Source organism: Oryctolagus cuniculus, chromosome 9 (assembly GCF_964237555.1).
Source record: "Oryctolagus cuniculus chromosome 9, mOryCun1.1, whole genome shotgun sequence".
In the NCBI taxonomy this organism is placed as follows: domain Eukaryota; kingdom Metazoa; phylum Chordata; class Mammalia; order Lagomorpha; family Leporidae; genus Oryctolagus; species Oryctolagus cuniculus.
The window spans coordinates 119,743,197-119,762,767 of NC_091440.1; the positions used below are offsets into that span (position 1 = coordinate 119,743,197).

Below are 19,571 nucleotides of genomic sequence, written 5' to 3' on the forward strand. Positions count from 1 at the left end.
GGGGGCGCGCACGGTCGCCGCGGGCCGTCACTCACTCTCGGGGGAGAACGGGGACCGTCCCGCGCTGGCGCTGAGGCCTCATTCCGAAGAGGCAAGAGGGAGAAGGGTCCCAGCGGAGTCTTCTGCCCTGGCCCCACAACGCTGGAAAGAGAGGCAAAGCCCAGTCACCATGCCGTTGAGCCTCTGCCGCCTCTACTGGTATTTCTCCTCCCCCTCAAAATGGCGGCAGTCGGGGCGTGGAAGAGGCATCGATCACTCGGCGCTCGGCGCGCCTGTCGGGGGAGAAAGTGAATTCGCCGAGAAAGGATGACGGGGGCGGGGCCGACGTGGAGGAAGCTGGAGGGCAGTGGAATGGGTCGAGTGTCGCATCATCCACCGGGTCGCGGCCGTGGGTTGGCCCCGCCGAGGAAAACGCGGGATTCCCCGGACCCGCAGCGCTGACGCAGCTCAGCGGCCTAGCCCCCCGGGCCGCGGTCTTCCGAGCCGCAACCATCGCTGGTCGGACGGGCTGTGCCCGAAGTAGCAGCTGCGGAGACTGCTGGAGAGGCGTTTCCAGCCTGTCGCTGACGACCCTTCAGTAGTTGGTGTAACCAATTTGCCAGGGTTCTGCCTGGAAGAGGTATAGGTGCGTGGAATTGTTTTCTGTGAAGGAAACTTCTGGAACGTCTCGTAATGAACGGAGCGCGGCTTCGTGAGGTGTTTTCAGTCACGTGCGCTTGTCCCTGGGGGCCAGGGGACACCTTGAAAGCCAAAGTCGCTGCTTACAAAGTTGCTCTTGGGTCGTTTCTGGGTGTTTGTTAAGCATCCACAAGCCTAGATGGTAAGACTGACGGTGCTGGGGAAGTTCAGGCCTCCTGCACGGGAGAGAGCCGTCATCCGCAAAGCAGCGAGCCCGAGGAGCGGTGAACGCCTCCTAGAATTGACCCGACGATGAACAGAAGCGTGCAGAACTTCATGCCCAGTATCAAAACCGGCATTAGCAATATGCTGTGCCCCGACTACCAAAAGAAGCGTTAACAAGGCGAGGGGAAAGGTCATCGGATCCCTGGATTCACCTGGAATGGAAACTTCCAGAATGGAGCTCTCAGCCTGTGCGGCTTAACTTCAGAAATCCTCAGCAGAGTGGATTAAGGACTCCGAGCAGCGGTGTTGCAGAATTAGCTTTTCAAGACAAAATTTCCTTTTTGCGGAAAGGAATATTGTTCCCATAAATGAGAACTTCCGCGCCCTCTCCTCCCCCCAGGAGAAAAGGAAACAAAGTAAAAATCAAGGATAAATCGCTTATAGCCACCTGCAGCTCTTTCAGGTTCTCCGTCCACTGGTTCACTCCCACAATGCCAGGCCAGGCTAAAAGGGCAGCCCCTAGGGTGCGATCTGGGTTTCCCACGTGAGTGGCAGGAACCCAACTTGAGCCATCACTATTGCTTTCCAGGGTGCACATTAGCAGGAAGCCCGTTAGAAGTGGACCTGAGACTCAAACCTAGGTACTTCCAGTTGGGATACCAGGGTCCCAGGTGGCCCCTCTGGACTAAACGCCTACCCAGGCAGCTTCTCTAGTCTGACTATCCTTGCCGGATTCTGAAGGCAGACTGTGCTACGCAATCAGTGGCTTTTGGTGGTAAGGTTGAAGTAGCTGTTTATAATGAAACCGAAGTATTACTACATGAGTTTTTTTTTTTTTTTAAATACAGAAGCATTAAAAATATATTAGAAAACTTTAGCAATAATCTTAATGGAAAATAAGACATATTACAAGATGTTGCAGTGTAAAAAGTATTTGCAAATTGCATAATTAGAGGTTAGCAATCTCAGCCTCCTAATTAGCAGACTATAAGGTACTTGTACGTTCCTGTTGCCCTAGGCTTCGTTAACAGGAGATTATAATTAAGATGCTTCCTGAAGACCTTTTTTTAAGTAAAATTAAGCCTATCTTCAGCTTAACTGTTCCCTAATAATTGCACTAGTTTGTTTTAATTAATGCTAGGAACAGTGCTGACTTGCCTGACAAATATATTGTCAGGAAAGACAGGAGTATGAAGAAGCCACAGCCGGATGGTGTTTATTCAGAACAAAGCCTGGGAGGCGCTCACTCCCAAGTGAAAGCGAGTTGCCAGAGAACAGGGCAGAGAGAGCCCCCTGCCTTACAGACTAATGATTTATATAATACAAAGTGGCGGGACGGGACGGGACATGGGGCCTGCGATAAATCTGGGCTGCTGAGATGCAGGAAGAGCCTGGGCTAGACCTAAATGTGCTTCCACATAGCAGTGTGAGCTGGGAGGGGTTTGGGCTGAGGCTGGTCCCTGAGGCTGAGCTGCTGAGTTGGGGGGAAGAGAGCTTGGGAGGAGTGGGGAGAGCTCAGGCTGATGGATGGACTCTGCAGGTAGTGGAATGTCCAACAGTCCAGGCAGGGCAGGGCTGGTCAAGGCAGGCTGGGGCTGTATAGGCAGAGCGGAGCAAAGGGGGTCTGCTTGTTACGTAGGTGAGACGTCAGCGTGGATCTAAGGGTTTTTGTCCTTGCTCCATCACATAGCATTATGTGACTCCTGATCAACTTCTGTAGCTTCATACCCTCGACTTTTAGCATTGTAGGCCCTAGAATAAGAGTTAACATGTATTGAATGTTTTCTGTGTGCCAACTACTGAACTCAGTGCCTCACAACTTCTAAGACTCCTTAAAATACTGAAATGTGAATGATCAGCCTTCATGGTTTTTTGGGTTTTTTTTTGTTTTTTTTTTTTTTAGATTTATTATTTATTTCAAAGGCAGAGTGACAGAGAGAGGGAGAGAGAGATCTTGCATTCACTGATTCACTCCCCAAATTGTTGCAATGGCCAGGGTTTGGCCAAGCTGAAGCCAGGGGCCTGGAAATCATCCTGAACTTTCCTGTGAGTGGCAGGGGCCATCTTCTACTGCTTGCCCAGGCACTTGAGCAGGCAGCTGGATCCAAATCAGAGCAGTGCTCCAAAATGGGATACTGGTGTCACAGGTGTCATCTTAACCCACTATGCTACACTACTTGCCCTTCCCTTCGTTTTATAGGTAAGCCAAATGGGACTTTGCAAAGCTACTGTGATTACCAAGATCACACAACTGGTAATGATGGAAGCAACTTAAATCTAGGAAATGTGATTCCAAGAACCCATGCTTTTTTTTTCCAGCAAATTATTCTTTTCCCTCTGCCTGGAATATCTTTGTCTTAGTCATCCTAGCAATTACTTATGAATTCATAACTCAGTTCAAAAGTCACTTCTGCATCTTCTCTGATTTCCTTCCTAAAAAACATACTCTTCCCTCCCACCTTTGCTACTGCTTAATCTCATACACCTATTACTGCATATTCTCTCTTATAATTACTTTCCCGTCTCTGCCTCACCCCTACTAAACTTTGAGCACCTTGAAGAAAGGAGTTGGTTCTTGCTTATCTCTGAATTCTCAGTTCTTTGTTCTGTGGCACTCTTGCAATCAGCAAATGCTTGTGTAATTAAATTGAGTAACAGTTAATATACATGCTATTATTGCTTTGCTCTCTTTTCTTTCCTGGCTTCCTACAATGTTCCTTTTGATCACTCTCCATCCCTTTAAGATTAAAGTTACCTGTCCTTGGTGCCCTCTCCTTGCCTACCACACGTTTTTAAAATTCATTGTATCTCTGTTTAGCCACCAGTATGCTACCAAGACAGCTTTCCTTAATGCCACCAGTTGCTAAATCAGATGTTTTCATTTTGCATGACTCTCAGTGTAAACCACACTCTCCTTAAATACTTTCCTTCTTGATATTCAGATACCATGTTTCTGTTACCTATTCTGGTATATACATATGTCTTTCAGCCTACTCACTGTGCTTAACTATTAAATATGTGTTTTTACAGCCTCAATTCTCTACTCTCTCTTTTGGTGATCTCATCCATACCCATAATTTCAGTTCCCATCTGTTTAGCCAATGACTGTCCAAAAATTTTTTAGTACAAATGCAATTTTTCCTATTGTCTTTAATTTTAAATAATACATAAAAATCATTCCATCACATACCATGTGATGTCCTGATGCATGTGTACATTGTATAATTTCAAATCTGAGCAAATGTTTCTATCTCTTCACACATTTACCAACTCTTTATGATGAAAGCATTCAAATTCTTCCAGCTTTATATATGTGTGTACATGTACAATACATTATCATCATTGATACTGACCCCACTGTGCTGTAGAACAAAACATTTTACTCCAATCTAAGTACTAAGCTATGCTTGTTATATATTATCAACCTTTTCCTATTCCCCCAAGCTTTCCCGACCTCTGTTAACTCTCAACTTCTGTGAGATCAACTTTGTTTTAATTTTTTTAAAGATTTATTTACTTATTTGAATGGCAAAGTTAGTGATACAGGGAAGGACAGATAGATCTTCCATCTGCTGCTTTGCCCCCCAAATGGCTTCAAAGACCAGGACTGGACCAGGCCCAAACCATCTTCTGCTGTTTTCCCAGATCCATTAGCAGGAAGTTGGTTCAGAAGTGGAATGGCCAGGACTCAAACTAGCACTCATATGGAATGTCCATGTTGCAGATGACAATTTAACCCACAGCCCATTTTTTAAATTTTTAAAATTTGTTTTTTTTTTTTTTTATTTGAAAGGTAGAGAAACAGATACAAAACAGAGTTCTTCCATCCATTGGGTAACCCTCCAGTGCCCATGACATACAGAGTTGGGTGAGGATGAAGCGAGGAGCTGGAAACTCATTCCAGTTCTCCCATGTGAGTGAGAGGGGCCCAAATGCTTGAGGCCATCCCCTACTGCCTCTGAGGGTATATATTAACAGGAAGCTGGAACTGGGAGTGGAGCCAGGACTGGAACTCAGTGTGGTTATGAGATACGGGTATCTTAAGTGGCATTTTAACCACTGCACCAAATGTCTAACCTGAGATCAACATTTTTAGATTCCACATATGAGTGAGCTCATGTAATATTTGTATTTCTGTGCTTGGCTTATTTCAATGACATAGTGACCTCCAGTTTCATCCATGTTATTGCAAATGATGGGATTTCATTCTTTGTTGTGGCTGAGTGGTAGGTATATATGCCATATTTCTTTATCCATCCATCCACTGATAGACACTGAGGTTGTTTCCATTTCCAGGCTATTGAGAATAGCACCATGATAAATATGGGAGTGTAGATGTCTTTTCAACAGACTGATTTCTTCTCATTTGGATACATACCCTGTATTGAGAGTGCAACCCATATCATAGTGCCTGGGATCAAATGCCTCCTCTACCTCCGCTTACTATCCTGCTTCCTGTTAATGCTCTTGGGAAGCAGTAGATGATGGCTCAAGTACTGAGTCTCTGAAACCCACATCTAATACCAGATGGAGTCCCTGTCTCCAGGCTTCTGCCTGGCCCAACCCTGGCTGTTGGAGGCACTTGGGGAATGAACCAGTCACTTTGCCTTTCAAATAAATAAAAATAAATAAGCATGAAAAAAAGATAAATTTGAGTACAGAAAAGATTCAGATCCACGCATAGGTTTTTCATAATACTCATTTTCCAAAAACTTTTTGACCCCCTTCATATATTTGGCAAATATTTTCCCCCATTCTGCAAGTTGTCACCTGACTCTGGTGTTTCCTTTGCAATGCAGAAGCTTTTAAGTTGGAGGAAATCCTACTTGTCTATTTTTGCTCGTGTCTCCTGTGCTTTTACCCTTGCCCACTCCAACATCTTTTTGTTCCCTATGTTTTCTTATATATTGTTTCAGCTCTTAACATTTAGTTCTTTAACCCATTTTGAATTAATTTTTCTATAAGGGGAGATAGAGGTCTAGTTTCATTCTTCTGCTTATGTATATATCCAATTTTTCCAGCCCTCTTTATTGAAAAGTATGTCATTTCTCTAATGCATACTGTTAGCACTTTTGTTTAAGGTCAATTATCTGTAAATGCGTGGGTTTACTTCTAGCATCACTTCTGTTCCATTGGTCTGTGTGTCTGTTTTTAAGCAATACTATGCCATGTAATTACTATAGCTTTACAGCAGGTTAAGCCACCTCTTGGGATACCTATTTCCCATATCAGAGTGCTTGTTTGAGTCCCAGCTATTCCTCTTCTAATCCAACTTCGTGTTTATGTGTCCTGGGAGGCAGAATGTGATAGATGGCACAAGTACTTCAGTCTCTGCCATGCCTGCAGAGTCTGTGGCTCCAAGCTTCATCCTGACCTAGCCCTAGCTGTCCCACACATTTGGGGAGTGAACCAGCAGATGGAAGATTATCTCTTGCTCTCTCTCTCTCTCTCTTTTCCTGTGGCTCTGCCTTTAAAGTAAACAACAAATATTTTTAAAATAAAGATTAAGAAGTCACTATAGGTTTGTAGCATATTTTGAAGTCAGGTGTTATATTGCTTCCTGCTATGTTCTTTTGCTCAAGTTTGCTTTGGCCAGTTGGTTTTTTTCTGTGTGTGTGGTTCCCTACGAACCTTATGCTTGTTTTGTCTGGTTCTAAGATGAATATCATTGGTATTTTGAACTTTGTTTCTTGATGTCCTGGTTTTTATTTTCTTTCTGTTTCACTTATTTCTTCTTTGATCTTTATTATTTTATCCTTTGTATTAATTTGGGTTTGCTATTTCTTGTTTTTTTAATTCATTCAGATACAGTAATAGGTTATTCATTTAAGATCTGGTTTTCGGTTTTTTGATTTAAGTATTGATTGCTATGGACGTCTACCTTACTACCGTTTTTTCTATGTCCCACAGGTTTTATTGTTTCCATTTTTCTTTGTTTCAAGAATTTTTAAAATTTGCTTCCTTTTTCTTAAATATTTATTTATTCATTTGAAAGTCAGAGTTACAGAGAGAGAGAAAGAGAGGGAGAGGGAGAGAAAGAGACAGAGTGAGAAAGGTATTCCATCCACTGGTTCATTCCCCAGTTGGCCACAATGGCCGGAGCTGTGCTGATCCAAAGCCAGGAGCTAGGAGCCAGGAGCTTCTTCTGGGTCTGCCACACTGGTGCAGGGGCCCAAGGACTTGAGCCATCTTCTGCTTTCCCAGGCCATAGTAGAGAAGTAGATCGGAAGTGGAGCAGCTGGGACTTGAACTGGCGCCCATATGCGATGCTGGCACTGCAGGCAGCAGCTTTACCCACTACATCAAGCACCAGCCCCTAAAATTTGCTTCTTAATTCTTCCTTGATCCGTTGGTTATTCAGGAGAAAGTTGCTTAATTTCTATGAAAGCTTTTCTTATTGATTTCCAGTTTTATTGCATTGGGATCAGAAAATTTACTTGATATAATTGCATTTTTAAAAAATGTATTGAGGGGCTGGCATGTGATATAACAGGGAAAGCCACCACCTGTGATGCTGCATCCCATATGAATACTGGTTCAAGTGTCAGCTGTGCTACTTTAAGTCGAGCTTCCTGCTAATGACCTGTGGAGCGCAGGGAAGATGACCCAAGTTCTTGGGCCCTTGCTCTCATGTGGGAGACCCATATGAAGCTTTTGGATCCTGCCTTTGTCCTGGCCTGTCGCTGGCCATTGTGGCCATTTGGGTAGTGAACCAGCAGATGGAACATCTCTCTCTCTCTGTCTCTCCCTGTCTCTGTGTAACTCTGCTTTCTGCTTTTCAAATACATAAACAAACCTTTAAAAAAAAAAGTGAATAAAATAACTGAGACTTTTATGCCCCACCATATGATTTGTCCTAGAGAATGTTCCATGTACTGTGAAGAAGAATGTGTATTCCGCAGCTGTTGAAAGGGAGGTTCTGTAGGTGTCTATGAGGTACAATTGATCTAGGATGCAATTCTGCTGTTTCTCTGTTGATTTTCTGTCTGGATGATTTGTCCATTGCTGAAAATGGGGTTTAGTATCTATAATGGAGGCTAGCGCTGTAGCTTAGTAGGTTAATCCTCTGCTTAGGGTGCCGGCATCCCATATGGATGCTGGTTCCAGTCCCCGCTGCTCCTCTTCCAATCCAGCTCTCTGCTATAGCCTAGGAAAGCAGTGGATGATGACCCAAGTGCTTGGACCCCTGCACCCACATGAGAGACCTGGAAGAATCTCCTGGCTCCTGGCTTCAGATCAGCACAGCTCTGTCCATTGGGTCCATTTGGGGAGTGAACCAGCAGAAGGAAGACCTTTCTCTCTGTCTCTCCCTCTCACTGTCTGTAATTCTTCCTCTCAAATAAATAAATAAAATCTTTTTTTAAAAAAAAGTATCCTATAATGTTATTGTTTTTGAGTCTCTCCCTTTAGTAAAGTCTGTTAATATTTATGTACCACAATATAGGGTGTGTGTATGTTTGTGTGTGTGTGTATTTGTAATTTTTACTTCTTGATGAATTGATCACTTTGTCATTATATAATTTTCTTTTTCTCTTTTTACTGTTTTTGAATAGTCTATTTTATCTGATAGAAGTATGACTACTCCTGCTTTCTTTTGGATTCCAGTGTATAGAATGTTTAATTCCATTACCTTCATTTTCAGTGTTAGAGGTGAAGCACAGTTTTTTTTTCTTCTTTTTTTAAAATCTATTTTTTTATCTAGTCAGTCACTCTCTCCTTTCAATTTGTTTTTCATTTTGTCTGAAAGGCAGACATACACATGCACAGAATCTTCTTTTATCTGGTTCTGGTTCACTTCCCAAATGCCTGCAACAGCTGGGACTGGGACTCCATCTAGGTCTCCCGTATGATTATCAGGTACCCAAGTGCTGGTGCCATCACCTGCTGACTCACAGCGTGCACATTAGCAGGAAGCTGGATAATATGCAAAGCCAAGACTCAGACCCAGGCATTGTATTACAGGATGCAGGCATCCCAAGTCATGTCTTTAAAAAACATAAAATATTTATTTTATTTTATTTGAAAGGCAGAGTTAGAGAGGGAGAGACCAAGAGATCTCCCATTCTCTGATTCATTCCCTAAATGGCTACAATGGCCAGGACTAGACCAGGCCAAAGCCAGGAGTTTCATCTGAGTTTCCTATGTGGGTGTTGGGGCCAAAGCACTTGGACCATCCTCCACTGCTTTTCCCAGGCACATTAGCAGCTACCTGGTTCAGAAATGGAGCAGCCAAGACTTGAACCAGCATCCATATGGGATACTAGCATTGCAGTGATGGCTTAACCTGTTACACCACAATGTTGCCCACCCCAAGTGATGTCTTAAACTTCTGAACCCCCACTCTGTCTCTTTTAGTTGGAGAATTTAATCCATTTATATTTAAGGCAAGTATTGCTAAGTCTTACTACAACCATTTGGATACTTATTTTCTTTTTTTAGTTAGCTTTTATTTAATGAATACAAATTTCATGGGTACAGCTTTAGGAATATAGCAGTGATACTTATTTTCTAGTTCTATTGTAATTCCTTTCTTTTTCCCTCTGTTAAAATCCTCCTTTGTGTTTCAAGGAGCAAGGATTTCTTGCTCATTAGTTTTGGTATATCTGTTACAGATTTTTGCTTTGTGATTATCATAAGGCATAAAATTTTTTCTTTATAATAGCATGTCTTGAAATGTTAACAACTTAACATTGATTATAAACTTAGGAAAACAAACAGATAAAAATACTAATGAAAAGCTTTACATTAACACTACATTTCTGCCCATATTTTGAATTTCTGATGTCTAGTTTTACATCTTTACATATGGCTTATCTCAACATATTAATGTAAATATTTTTAATTTTTATTCTTCAAATTAAAGATGAGGTGGCTTAAGCAGTACATTTACAATATTAGAACATTCTGAACTAGTCTGTATAGTTATTCTTACCAATGTGTTTTATTTCTTTTACTTACTTGAAAGATGAGGGGAGAGAGAGAGAGAGAGAGAAGCAAGAGAGATCTCCTAGCCTCTGGTTAATTCCCAAGTGCCCACAATAGCTGGAGATTGACCAGGCTGAAGCCAGGAGTGCAGCCCAAGTCTCCCTTGTTGGGTGGCAGGGATCCAAGTATTTTAGCCATCACCTGCTATCTCCAAGGGGAAGGTATTAGCGGGAAGGTAGGTCAGAGTTGACACTGATGTGGGTTGCAGGTGTGGCATCTTAATCGCAGAGACAGATGACCACCCTTATGAGTGATTTTTAGTACCTTCTGGAATTTTCCTATTAGCATCTTTTTATTTCAGATTGAAGAACTCCCTTTAAGCATTTCTTGTAGGACAAGTCTGGCAGTAATAAATTCTTTCACCTTTTGTTTGTTAATACTGTTTTCTCTCCTTTATTTCTAAAGGATAGCTTTGCTGGCTATGGTATTCTTGGTTGGCAGGTCTTTTCTTTTAATATTGTGAAAATCTCATTTCACTTTTTACTGGCCTAAAAGGTTTTTGCCAAGAAGTTTGCAGTTAGGCAAATTGGGATAACCTTTTATGGCGCTTGTTTCTTTTCTCTCCCAACTTTGAGATTGTCTCTTCATCTTTAACCCTGGCAAGTTGATCACAATATATCTTGGGGAACACTTGGTTGAATTGAATCTGACTGGTGACCTTTGATCTTCCTTTTCCTTGAATAGTTTTATCTATCTTTGTGTATGAGGAACTCTCTGTTATTAAATTTTATATATTTATTTAAGAAGCAGAGAGAGAGCAGTGCCTTATTTTGTTCATTTGGCAAGGTCATAGTTCTCTGAAAATTCCTGATGCTTTTTGGAACATAACATTATATGTGCATTAAACCGTTAGATATTTACACCAGCTTTGTAATCTGGATTTGTTTTTGTCTCTCCTTCCAGGAATTCTAAGCAATTTATTTCTTTTCTTCTTTTCTTTTCTTTTTTTTTTTTTTTTAATTACTCAAAGATTTAAGTTCCAGCTCCCTTTTTTTTTTTGGACAGGTAGAGTTATAGACAGTGAGAGAAAGAGACAGAGAGAAAGGTCTTCCTTCCGTTGGTTCACCCCCAAAATGGCCGCCATGGCCAGCACTGTGCCAATCCAAAGCCAGGAGCCACGTGCCTCTCCCTGGTCTCCCATGCGGGCACAGGGGCCCAAGCACTTGGGCCACCCTCCACTGCCCTGCTGGGCCACAGCAGAGAGCTGGACTGGAAGAGGAGCAACCGGGACTAGAACTTGGCGCCCATATGGGATGCGGGCGCCACAGGCGGAGCATTAACCAAGTGAGCCACGCGCTGGTCCCCAAGCAATTTACTTATTTTCTCCGAGCCTGTGGAAACTTCTGCTACTTTATCACTAGATGGCATCCTCAGTCCAGGTTTGCCACACGTCTGCTGTTGATGTATTGTCACTGTTTTAACACTAGAAGGCACCCCAAAGTCAGAGTTTCCCTGATCTGCTGTTCACAATTAACTGAGTGTTTAAAAAAGGTAAACTGTCCCTTCAAACCTCTAACTAGGGCTGGGTAAATGTTAGGAAACTGGCGCAGTTGGCCGCATGGCCCAGCTACCTGAGCCAGGCTCCACCCCCATCCTAATGGGATTGGCTGCTCCTGCTTCCCTGCCCGCCCTCAGGCAAAGTTTTAAAAGGGCCTGTTCCTAAACAGGTGCCCTCTTGGCCCTTCTCTCCTGCTCTCTCTCAGCTCTGCTCCCTTCTCTCTCTTGGCCCCTTCTCTCTTGCTCTCTCGGTTCCTCTCTCCATCCTCCTCCTCTGGTCTCTTGGCTCTGCTCTCCTCTCTCCTCTTCTTTGCTCTATCTTCTCTCCTTGCTACTTCTTCTCCTCTCTGTCTCTCTCTCTTACAGTCTCCCTCTCTTTCCTTCGCCGCCCCTTCACTCTGGTCTGTAGGTTGTTCCCCAATAAATCCTTTCCCTTACTCCGGTGTCCGGTGTGCTTTGCGACGGCTAACATTAAGATATAACAGTAAGCCCAGATGCCTTGTCCACAGTCACTGCCCTATGGTCAGGCACTGTGGAATTCTGCCAGGCTCTGGCCTTCACCACGGAGGGATCAATCTCAAGGTCTTTGCAGTGACTTGGTGTCTACCTCCCTTTCTTCCAAGCAGACAGTTACTCTGTATTAGGCTCCTTGGAGCTTGGGGAAGAGTGGGGTTGGCAATCATATTGCTACTCTTGCTCTAATACTAAAAAAATACCCATAGCCCACTGAGGCCTGTGCAGCATGCAGTGTGGCTAAGGCCCATCCTGCTCCAAGCTGCCTGCTGCTGAGGTGGACTTGCAGCTGCAATTAGCCACAGATGATGCTGGCCAGTGTGTTAAATCTGACTAACTGGTGCCATGAGTCTTCACCTGGAACCAGAGTAAGTCCAGAGACTTCATCATCAGCCATTGGCCTGGAGACAGGGACCATTGGCATCTGCCCAGTTTCAGGGTTTTTGATCAGCCCAGCTCTGAGTTCCAAGACATAATCCTATGTTCACTTGCCTGCCCTATTTTCAAGTGACTGGAGTCTTGCTCCTTGCTGTCTGTACAAGATGGGGAGAGGCATGATGGAGGTAGTCCCTTGGCTGCCCAAGCTAACACCAAACTGATTCTCACCACCTCAGGGACTTGTGCAGTCTTGAGGGTGCCTACCAGGTCTTTGTGTGGCTGACAGTAATGCAGGCCAGAGCATTAGGTCCATCCCACTGGTACATAATTTTCTGCCTCATATCAAGGAAGATCTAGAGGTTGCCTGAAAATAGGGACTTTGGGCTTTATCTGGTGCTGACTCTCTGCCCAGAGACCTTGCACCAAGTCCCCAAGCAAGGACCTTTGCTCACTTCCCTGTCCTACTCCCCAGGAGCTAGAACCTTGCTGTTCTGTGTGCTCAAAATTGGAGGAGGAGTGTTGAAGGAAGTCCTTTGGCAACCTGGGGAGGAGGGTTCAGAGGCTCAGCCTGCATGTACTGGCCTGGATCATGGAGCCTTCTCTGGCACTGAATTTCACCGTGGCAGAACTGGTAATGAGTTGCAAGTCTAAGGTCTGGACTTGATTATCACTTTGCTCAAGCAGGGAGAGGTCTATTCGCACTGTACTGATTGGATTAGAGGGATGATATAGTTAACTCTTTTCCTTCTTGCCTTTTCTGATGCATCTTTTCGTGTTATGCTAACAAGCACTGTGATCTCTCCTCTGGCTTTCTTAGCTCTTGTGAAGCTAGTTTGGTATATAAATAGCTGTCCAAATTGGCATCTCTGTCAAGATATTATCACTAATGCTTCTTTCTTAGCCTCCATCTTGCTCTGCCTCTTCTCAAATTTTTATTTGTAGCCCATAACTCTCTTCTGGACTCTTGACCCATATTTGCAACTGCATAGTTCTCATTTCCATTTGGAGTACAAAAATGTCCAAAACTGAACTTACTTCCTTTATCTTTCCCACAACTACAGCAGTAACACTTACAACAGCATTAACAACAGCAGGGCAGACATTGTAGTACAGCAGGTGGATGCTAGCATCCCATACTGGAGTTCCTGGGGTCAAGTCCTACCTCCTTCCCATTTGGCTTCTTGCTGAAACTCATCCTGGAAGGCAGTAGGTGATGGCTCAAGTACTCGGGTCTCTGCCCTTTCCTGGCTGTTGCAAGCATTTGGGTAGTAAACCAGCAAATGGAAAACTTTCTCTCTCTGTCTCTCTCTCTCTCTTCCTTTCAAATAAATAAACTGTAACAACAAATCCTGCTCTTCCTATACTACATTCTCATCTCAACAATAGCAGCACAAACTACCTAGTCATTTGCTCAAGCCTAATGGATGATCATCATAAGGGCAGCACTGCACTGGAAGACTTTAAGTGGAACCCATTGCTTTGTATCAAAACTCATCCTCAGTGCACTCTGTGAGCCCTGGTTCCCAGATGTAAGGGCAGGCACTTCCTTACTGTGTCAGCACCAGGACAAGTTCCCCTAATTAGTGCCTGTACTGCAAAGCCTAGAGGTTTTCTGTTTATGTCTATTTAAGGGCTTTGTGGAAAACTGTAGCCGTGATTGACAATTATCTTTTTTTTATTTTTTTATTTTATCTTTTTGACAGAGTGGACAGTGAGAGACAGAGAGAAAGGTCTTCCTTTTGCCATTGGTTCACCCTCCAATGGCCGCCACGGCCAGCACATCACGCTGATCCGAAGGCAGGAGCCAGGTGCTTCTCCTGGTCTCCCATGCGGGTGCAGGGCCCAAGCACTTGGGCCATCCTCCACTGTACTCCCAGGCCACAGCAGAGAGCTGGCCTGGAAGAGGGGCAACCGGGACAGAATCTGGCGCCCCGACCGGGACTAGAACCCGGTGTGCCGGTGCCGCTAGGCAGAGGATTAGCCTATTGAGCCACGGCGCCGGCCCAGACAATTATCTTTTATTCTTCCTCTTCTTTACCCTTAACAGCTAATTAATCACCAAGCCCTATTATTTATAATTCTTAAAGATCTTCTCAAATTCATCTGTTTCCCAACCATTTCTATAACCTGGAAGATTGGTATCCCCATCTGTTCACTACAAAGCAGCTCAATTAATCTTTTTATTTAAAAAAAAAAAAAAGGAAGATTTATTTATTTATTTGAAAGGCAAAGTTAGGGGAGTGTGGTGGGGAGACAGAGACAGCGATCATCCATCCATTGATTCACTCCCCAAATGGCTACAACCACCAGGGCTGGGCAAGGCTGAAGCCAGGAGCAGGGGCCCTAGCACATGGGTCATCTTCCACTGCTTTTCCAGGCTTTAACAGGAGCTGGATTGGAAGTGGACTTGGAAGCTAGGACTTAAACCAGTGTCCATATGGGATGCCAGCACTGCAGACAGTGGTTCAACCCACTATGCCATGGCGCCAGCCTCTCAACTGATTTTTTTTTTTTTTTTTGGTCAGGGAGAGTTAGACAGTGAGGGAGACAGAGAGAAAGGTCTTCCTTCTGTTGGTTCACCCCCCAGATGGCCACCTCGGCCGGCGCGCTGCGCCAATCCAAAGCCAGGAGCCAGGTGCTTCCTCCTGGTCTCCCATGTGGGTGCAGGGCCAAAGCACTTGGGCCATCTTCCACTGCCTTCCCAGGCCACCACAGAGAGCTAGACTGGAAGAAGAGCAACTGGGACAGAACCAGCGCCCCAACCGGGACTAGAACCCAGAGTGCCGGCTCCGTAGGTGGAGGAGTAGCCTAGTGAGCTGCGGCGCCAGCCTCAGCTGATCTTTTTAAAAGGTTATTCGCATGACTTCTTCCAGGAGAATTTTTTTGCCAAAGATCAGAGGATTCTCCTCATGATAGCTATGGTATGTGTATCTTTTGGTTTTCATCTGTGGCTCCTGGCTTACAGCATATTCCTCTATTTCTCTCTCTCTCTTTTTCTCTTTCTTTCTCTCTCTTCCTCTCTCTTTCTCTCTTTCGGTCTCTCTGGACCCTTCCAGACCTTGCCTTATGTCTACCTGATTCCTTATTTATATCCTTCAAAATATGCTCTATAGTACACTGGTAAATCTAGTATTTCCCTGAGTTCTGAGCTCTGCCAAATTGGTAGAACTTGAAGATCATGGGAACCCCAGTTTGTAGCCATTTGGTCAGAAGTTGCTGAGACCTAGACTTGTGACAGGGAAGTGGAGGCAGTGCCGGTCACTGAGACCTCAACCTGTGGGTAGGTACTATTTAAGCTGGTGTCCACTGCTGCAGTTGATAATTTGCTTGCTGGTAGGAAGAAATCCCCATTACTTTTAGAGTCACAGAAGTCTGCTGTGTTGATTGTGGTGTGAGAACAGAGAAGAAATGGTTAGTTTTTCCTATACACTTCCTTATTTCATGTCAGACCTCTGCTTTATAATACAGTATGAAAAATGTTCAAAACTTCAAGGGACAGATATCAATCAAAAATAGACTTTATGTTTTCTTTTATTTTTGTCCTGTCAGATGTGCTTAAAATGAAACTCTGGGAGACAGTTGTGACGCACCACGTGAAGCCACAGTTTGGGATGCCAACATCCCATACCAGAGTGCCAGTTTGAATCCTGACTCCTCTGCTTCTTACCCAGCTTCCTGCCAGTACATCCCGGGAGGCAGCAGATGATGGCTCAAGTGCGTGGGCTCCTACCACCCACATGGGAGACCTGGATGAAGTTTCTGTCTCCTGGCCTCATCCTGCCTTAGCCCTTGCTGGTGCAGGGATCTAGCGAGTAAACCAGTGGATGGAAGCATTGTATGTCTTTCTCAGTTTTTTCTGTGTGTGTGTGTGTGTGTGTGTGTGTGTGTCACTGTGCCCTTCAAGTAGATGAAAATAAACATTTTATAAAGTCAAACACTGGCTTTTCTGCTTTCTATCAACTTGTTACCTAATGTTGGATTGTTCCATTTTATTTCAACATTATCTACAAACTGAAGTAAGTCTCATTTGACCTCTCTTGATGGGATCCAGGTTACACTCCTGACCCTTAAAAATTTTAACCCAACACTGTACTCTTATGCATACAATTTTTCCTTTGCCAATTAGGTGGCACTAATAAAGTTTTTATAGTCCTGTAAGCCATTATCTTAATAATCCTTTGTAATAGACGTTCCAAGTATTTTGATGCAAAGAATGCATTCAAATTTTTCTTTTCCTATTTGGCTATCCAGTTATCCCAGTATCAATTATTAAGAAATGGAGCATCATGTTTTTTGCAGTTTACAAAAGAGCAGTGTAGTTGGAACATGGCAATGAGGAAGTAATTAGAAATAATGCTAGTTTAGAAATTAGTAGTCACTACCAAAATGTTAATTATATTAATTAATTAAAAAATCAAATTGATGCATATTTTCCCAAACCATTTGTTAACTTCTAATCTTTTCCTATCGTTTGAGGGATAGTCTAATTACTTATCCAATGTACCTTGGAAAGCAAATCTGGATAAATTTGCTAAATTTGTAATGAGCAGGAGACCACTATTCCCAAGATGTAATCACTGTAGCTAGCTAGCATTACTTAAAGCCGGAGAGCTGGCATAGTAGGCAGTTACAAATACTGAAAATGATGCGAAGAACAGAAGTGTGCCATGTCCATGGCTATTATTGCTGCACAATCCATAGACAGCTGCAAAAGAGGTTCCTAAACTTGCCATAGGTTGTGTTGTTTGCCACAAGAAGGAGTAACTTCACGTATTACAGATATCCTACATGCAAGGCAGTTACTGTAATTCAGACAAGGTGAAGTTGAAAATGTAGCTTTACATTGTTCTTGTTAGAACAAGAAAAGTCAGTGATATGTCACCTAATATTAAGCATGTTGGGGTTTTATTAAATATCCCAAATATAAATTCAGCTACATAGTCTGGTATTTAACTCAGTATTCCTGTTGAGGCTTGGCTACAAAATAGCTGATGTATCTTGCTTCCCATTAAGCAAAAAATCCCCAGCTATGGGAATTTTGCTCAAATATCCCTTGATTCACACTACCCAGTTTAAAACACTTTAGGATCTGTCAACTGCTTATATTAAAATAGCAGACAAAATTTCTAATGTATATCATACGACTGCATTATCTGGTCCTACCTATAGCTTATGAGAGAAAGTTTCTCTGTGTATAAGTATTTGAGTTAATAAATGAATAAGACATCATAAAATTAGATTATCGCTAATCTGCAATCCCTAATGAGTAATCCCCACTGTATTCAGTCAGTGGTTATCTAGTTGCTGACAACACACAAAGAAAAAAAGACAGTCAAGCTTATGTGTCTCCTGATTTGATGCAATAGGATATACATAATACCTGCTGTGAAGTATCTCTGACAGAAAATTCAGCTTGAATCTGATCAAACCTTTATACCTAATTACCAGTGTTATAGGAAATACAGTAGACAGAAGAGCATGTTAAATAATACCTTGTAAATACAGTCAGGAAAATCTAAAATAAGGGCAGTTCTATAGAACAAGTGACTGTTTAATCAACAAATATAAGAAAAATAAAGAAGTGCAGAAATGGTTATTTATTCTAAGAGAAGTAAGACAGTATTCAACTAAATGCAACAGATGAATCCTGATTGTGATGTGGGAGAACTAGACAGGGAGTAAGGTAGAAATAAATAAAGCTAGAAATATGTAGTCCTGTATTGAAATTCCACCTTGTTGTCAATCCACCATACCCACTTTCCCATGGTGCACTTATGTCTCATCTAGATCCAGGAAGTTTAGCTCCAAGTGAAGGTGCTATGAAACTCTCAGAAAACCTCAGGCACACCAAACTCCACCTGGTTGTGTATTCATTTGGGGCACCACTTTCTATCTCATAAAAGCAGACTGATGCATGTAGAAATGTGTTTCTTTTGCTCTTGGCTTCTGGACCATCCATATGCATCCCTTCTTCAGCTACCTCCCACTCTGTCTCCTCATAGGCAACTCTCTGGCCCACTCATGATGGGTATTTCTCTGGGGTGGCCTACACTCACACATGATTATATATTCACACTCTCTTTAAAAAAAAAAAAGATTATTTATTTATTTACTTACTTGAAAGGCAGAGTTACAGAGAGGCAGAGGGAGAGAGAGAGAGAGAGAGAGAGAGAGAGAGGTCTTCCATCCACTGGTTCAATCCCCAAGTGACTGCAACGGCTGGAGCTGCACCCATCTAAGGTCAGGAGCCAGGAGCTTCTTCCGTGTCTCCCATAAGGTTGCGGGGGCCCAACCACTTGGACCATCTTCCACTGTTTTCCCAGGTCATAACAGAGAGCTGGATCAGAAATGGAGCAGCCGGGACTCAAACCGGTGCCCATATGGGATGCCAGCGTCACAGGCAGAGGCTTAGCCCACTGCACCATAGCACCGGCCCCTATTCACTCTCTTTGAATAAATCTTTCACTCACTTGTGCATTGTTTTTATGCTTTGAATTCTGTCTCTGTGGGGGCAAGAACTTAGAATCAAAAATTGAGATACTTAGCCCATAACAACAAATTATAAAAACATTTCTGAGACAACTATGGAAATTTTAACCTTGCCTGGATATTTGACATTTATTATCATGTTTCTTAGGCATAAAAACTGTATTATAGATACTTTAACTGCTAATCTATGAGGGGGTCTTCAAAGTCTATGGAAAATGCATATTATATAAAAACTATGCATGGGTTTCAGAAATTTTTTTGAAAAACATTTTATTTATTTGAAAGCGTTACAGAGAGGGAGAGACAGAGAGACAGAGATCTTCCATCTGCAGGTTCAATCTCCAGATGGCTACAATGACCAGGTCTGGGCCTGACAGAAGTCAAGAGCCAGGAAATTCATCCAGGTCTCCCACATTGGTAGAAGTGGCTCAAGCACGTGGGCCATCTTCCAATGCTTTTCCCAGGCCAGTAGCAGGGAGCTGGACTGGAAATGGAGCAATTGGAACTCAAGCCATCCCCGTTTATGGGATGCTGGCATCGCAGCCATGGCTTTACCTACTATAGCACAATGTCAGCCCCTCAAAAATTTTTTGCACCAAAATAAACTTACTTTTAAATTCCAATTCCCATAAATTTTAGTAAGTAATATTAGAGATACATGTAATAATAAAAGCTTTTTTTAAAACTTTCTTTTCTTCCTTTTTAAAATTTATTTCCTTCCTTCCTTCCTTCCTTCCTTCCTTCCTTCCTTCCTTCCTTTTTAAGGCAGAGTTAGAGAGAGAGAGACAGATAGACAGAAAGGTCTTCCTTTTCCATTGGTTCACCCCTAAATGGCTGCTACGGCCCGTGCGCTGTGCTGATCTGAA

General features: G+C 43.1%; 1 protein-coding gene and 1 long non-coding RNA gene across 36 annotated transcripts in view; one reads left to right on the plus strand and one right to left on the minus strand.

The window, feature by feature from the left end:
- Positions 1-885, minus strand: part of C2CD5 (C2 calcium dependent domain containing 5) — a 93,613-nt gene extending 92,728 nt beyond the window's left edge. For 24 of the 35 annotated variants that reach the window (XM_017343340.3, XM_008259546.4, XM_070049481.1 and 21 more), the window contains exon 1: positions 36-243. The gene's annotated coding sequence lies outside the window, so the exon portion shown is untranslated. Of the gene's footprint in view, positions 1-35 lie in introns of all 35 variants that reach the window. The other 11 variants (XM_002712712.5, XM_070049482.1, XM_002712711.5 and 8 more) reach the window with 5 other exon arrangements.
- Positions 278-16,151, plus strand: LOC127492073 (uncharacterized). Its single transcript, XR_007921060.2, has 2 exons — positions 278-1,618; positions 15,766-16,151. It is a non-coding gene; the product is annotated as an uncharacterized lncRNA (long non-coding RNA).
- Positions 16,152-19,571: the final 3,420 nt, after the last annotated feature.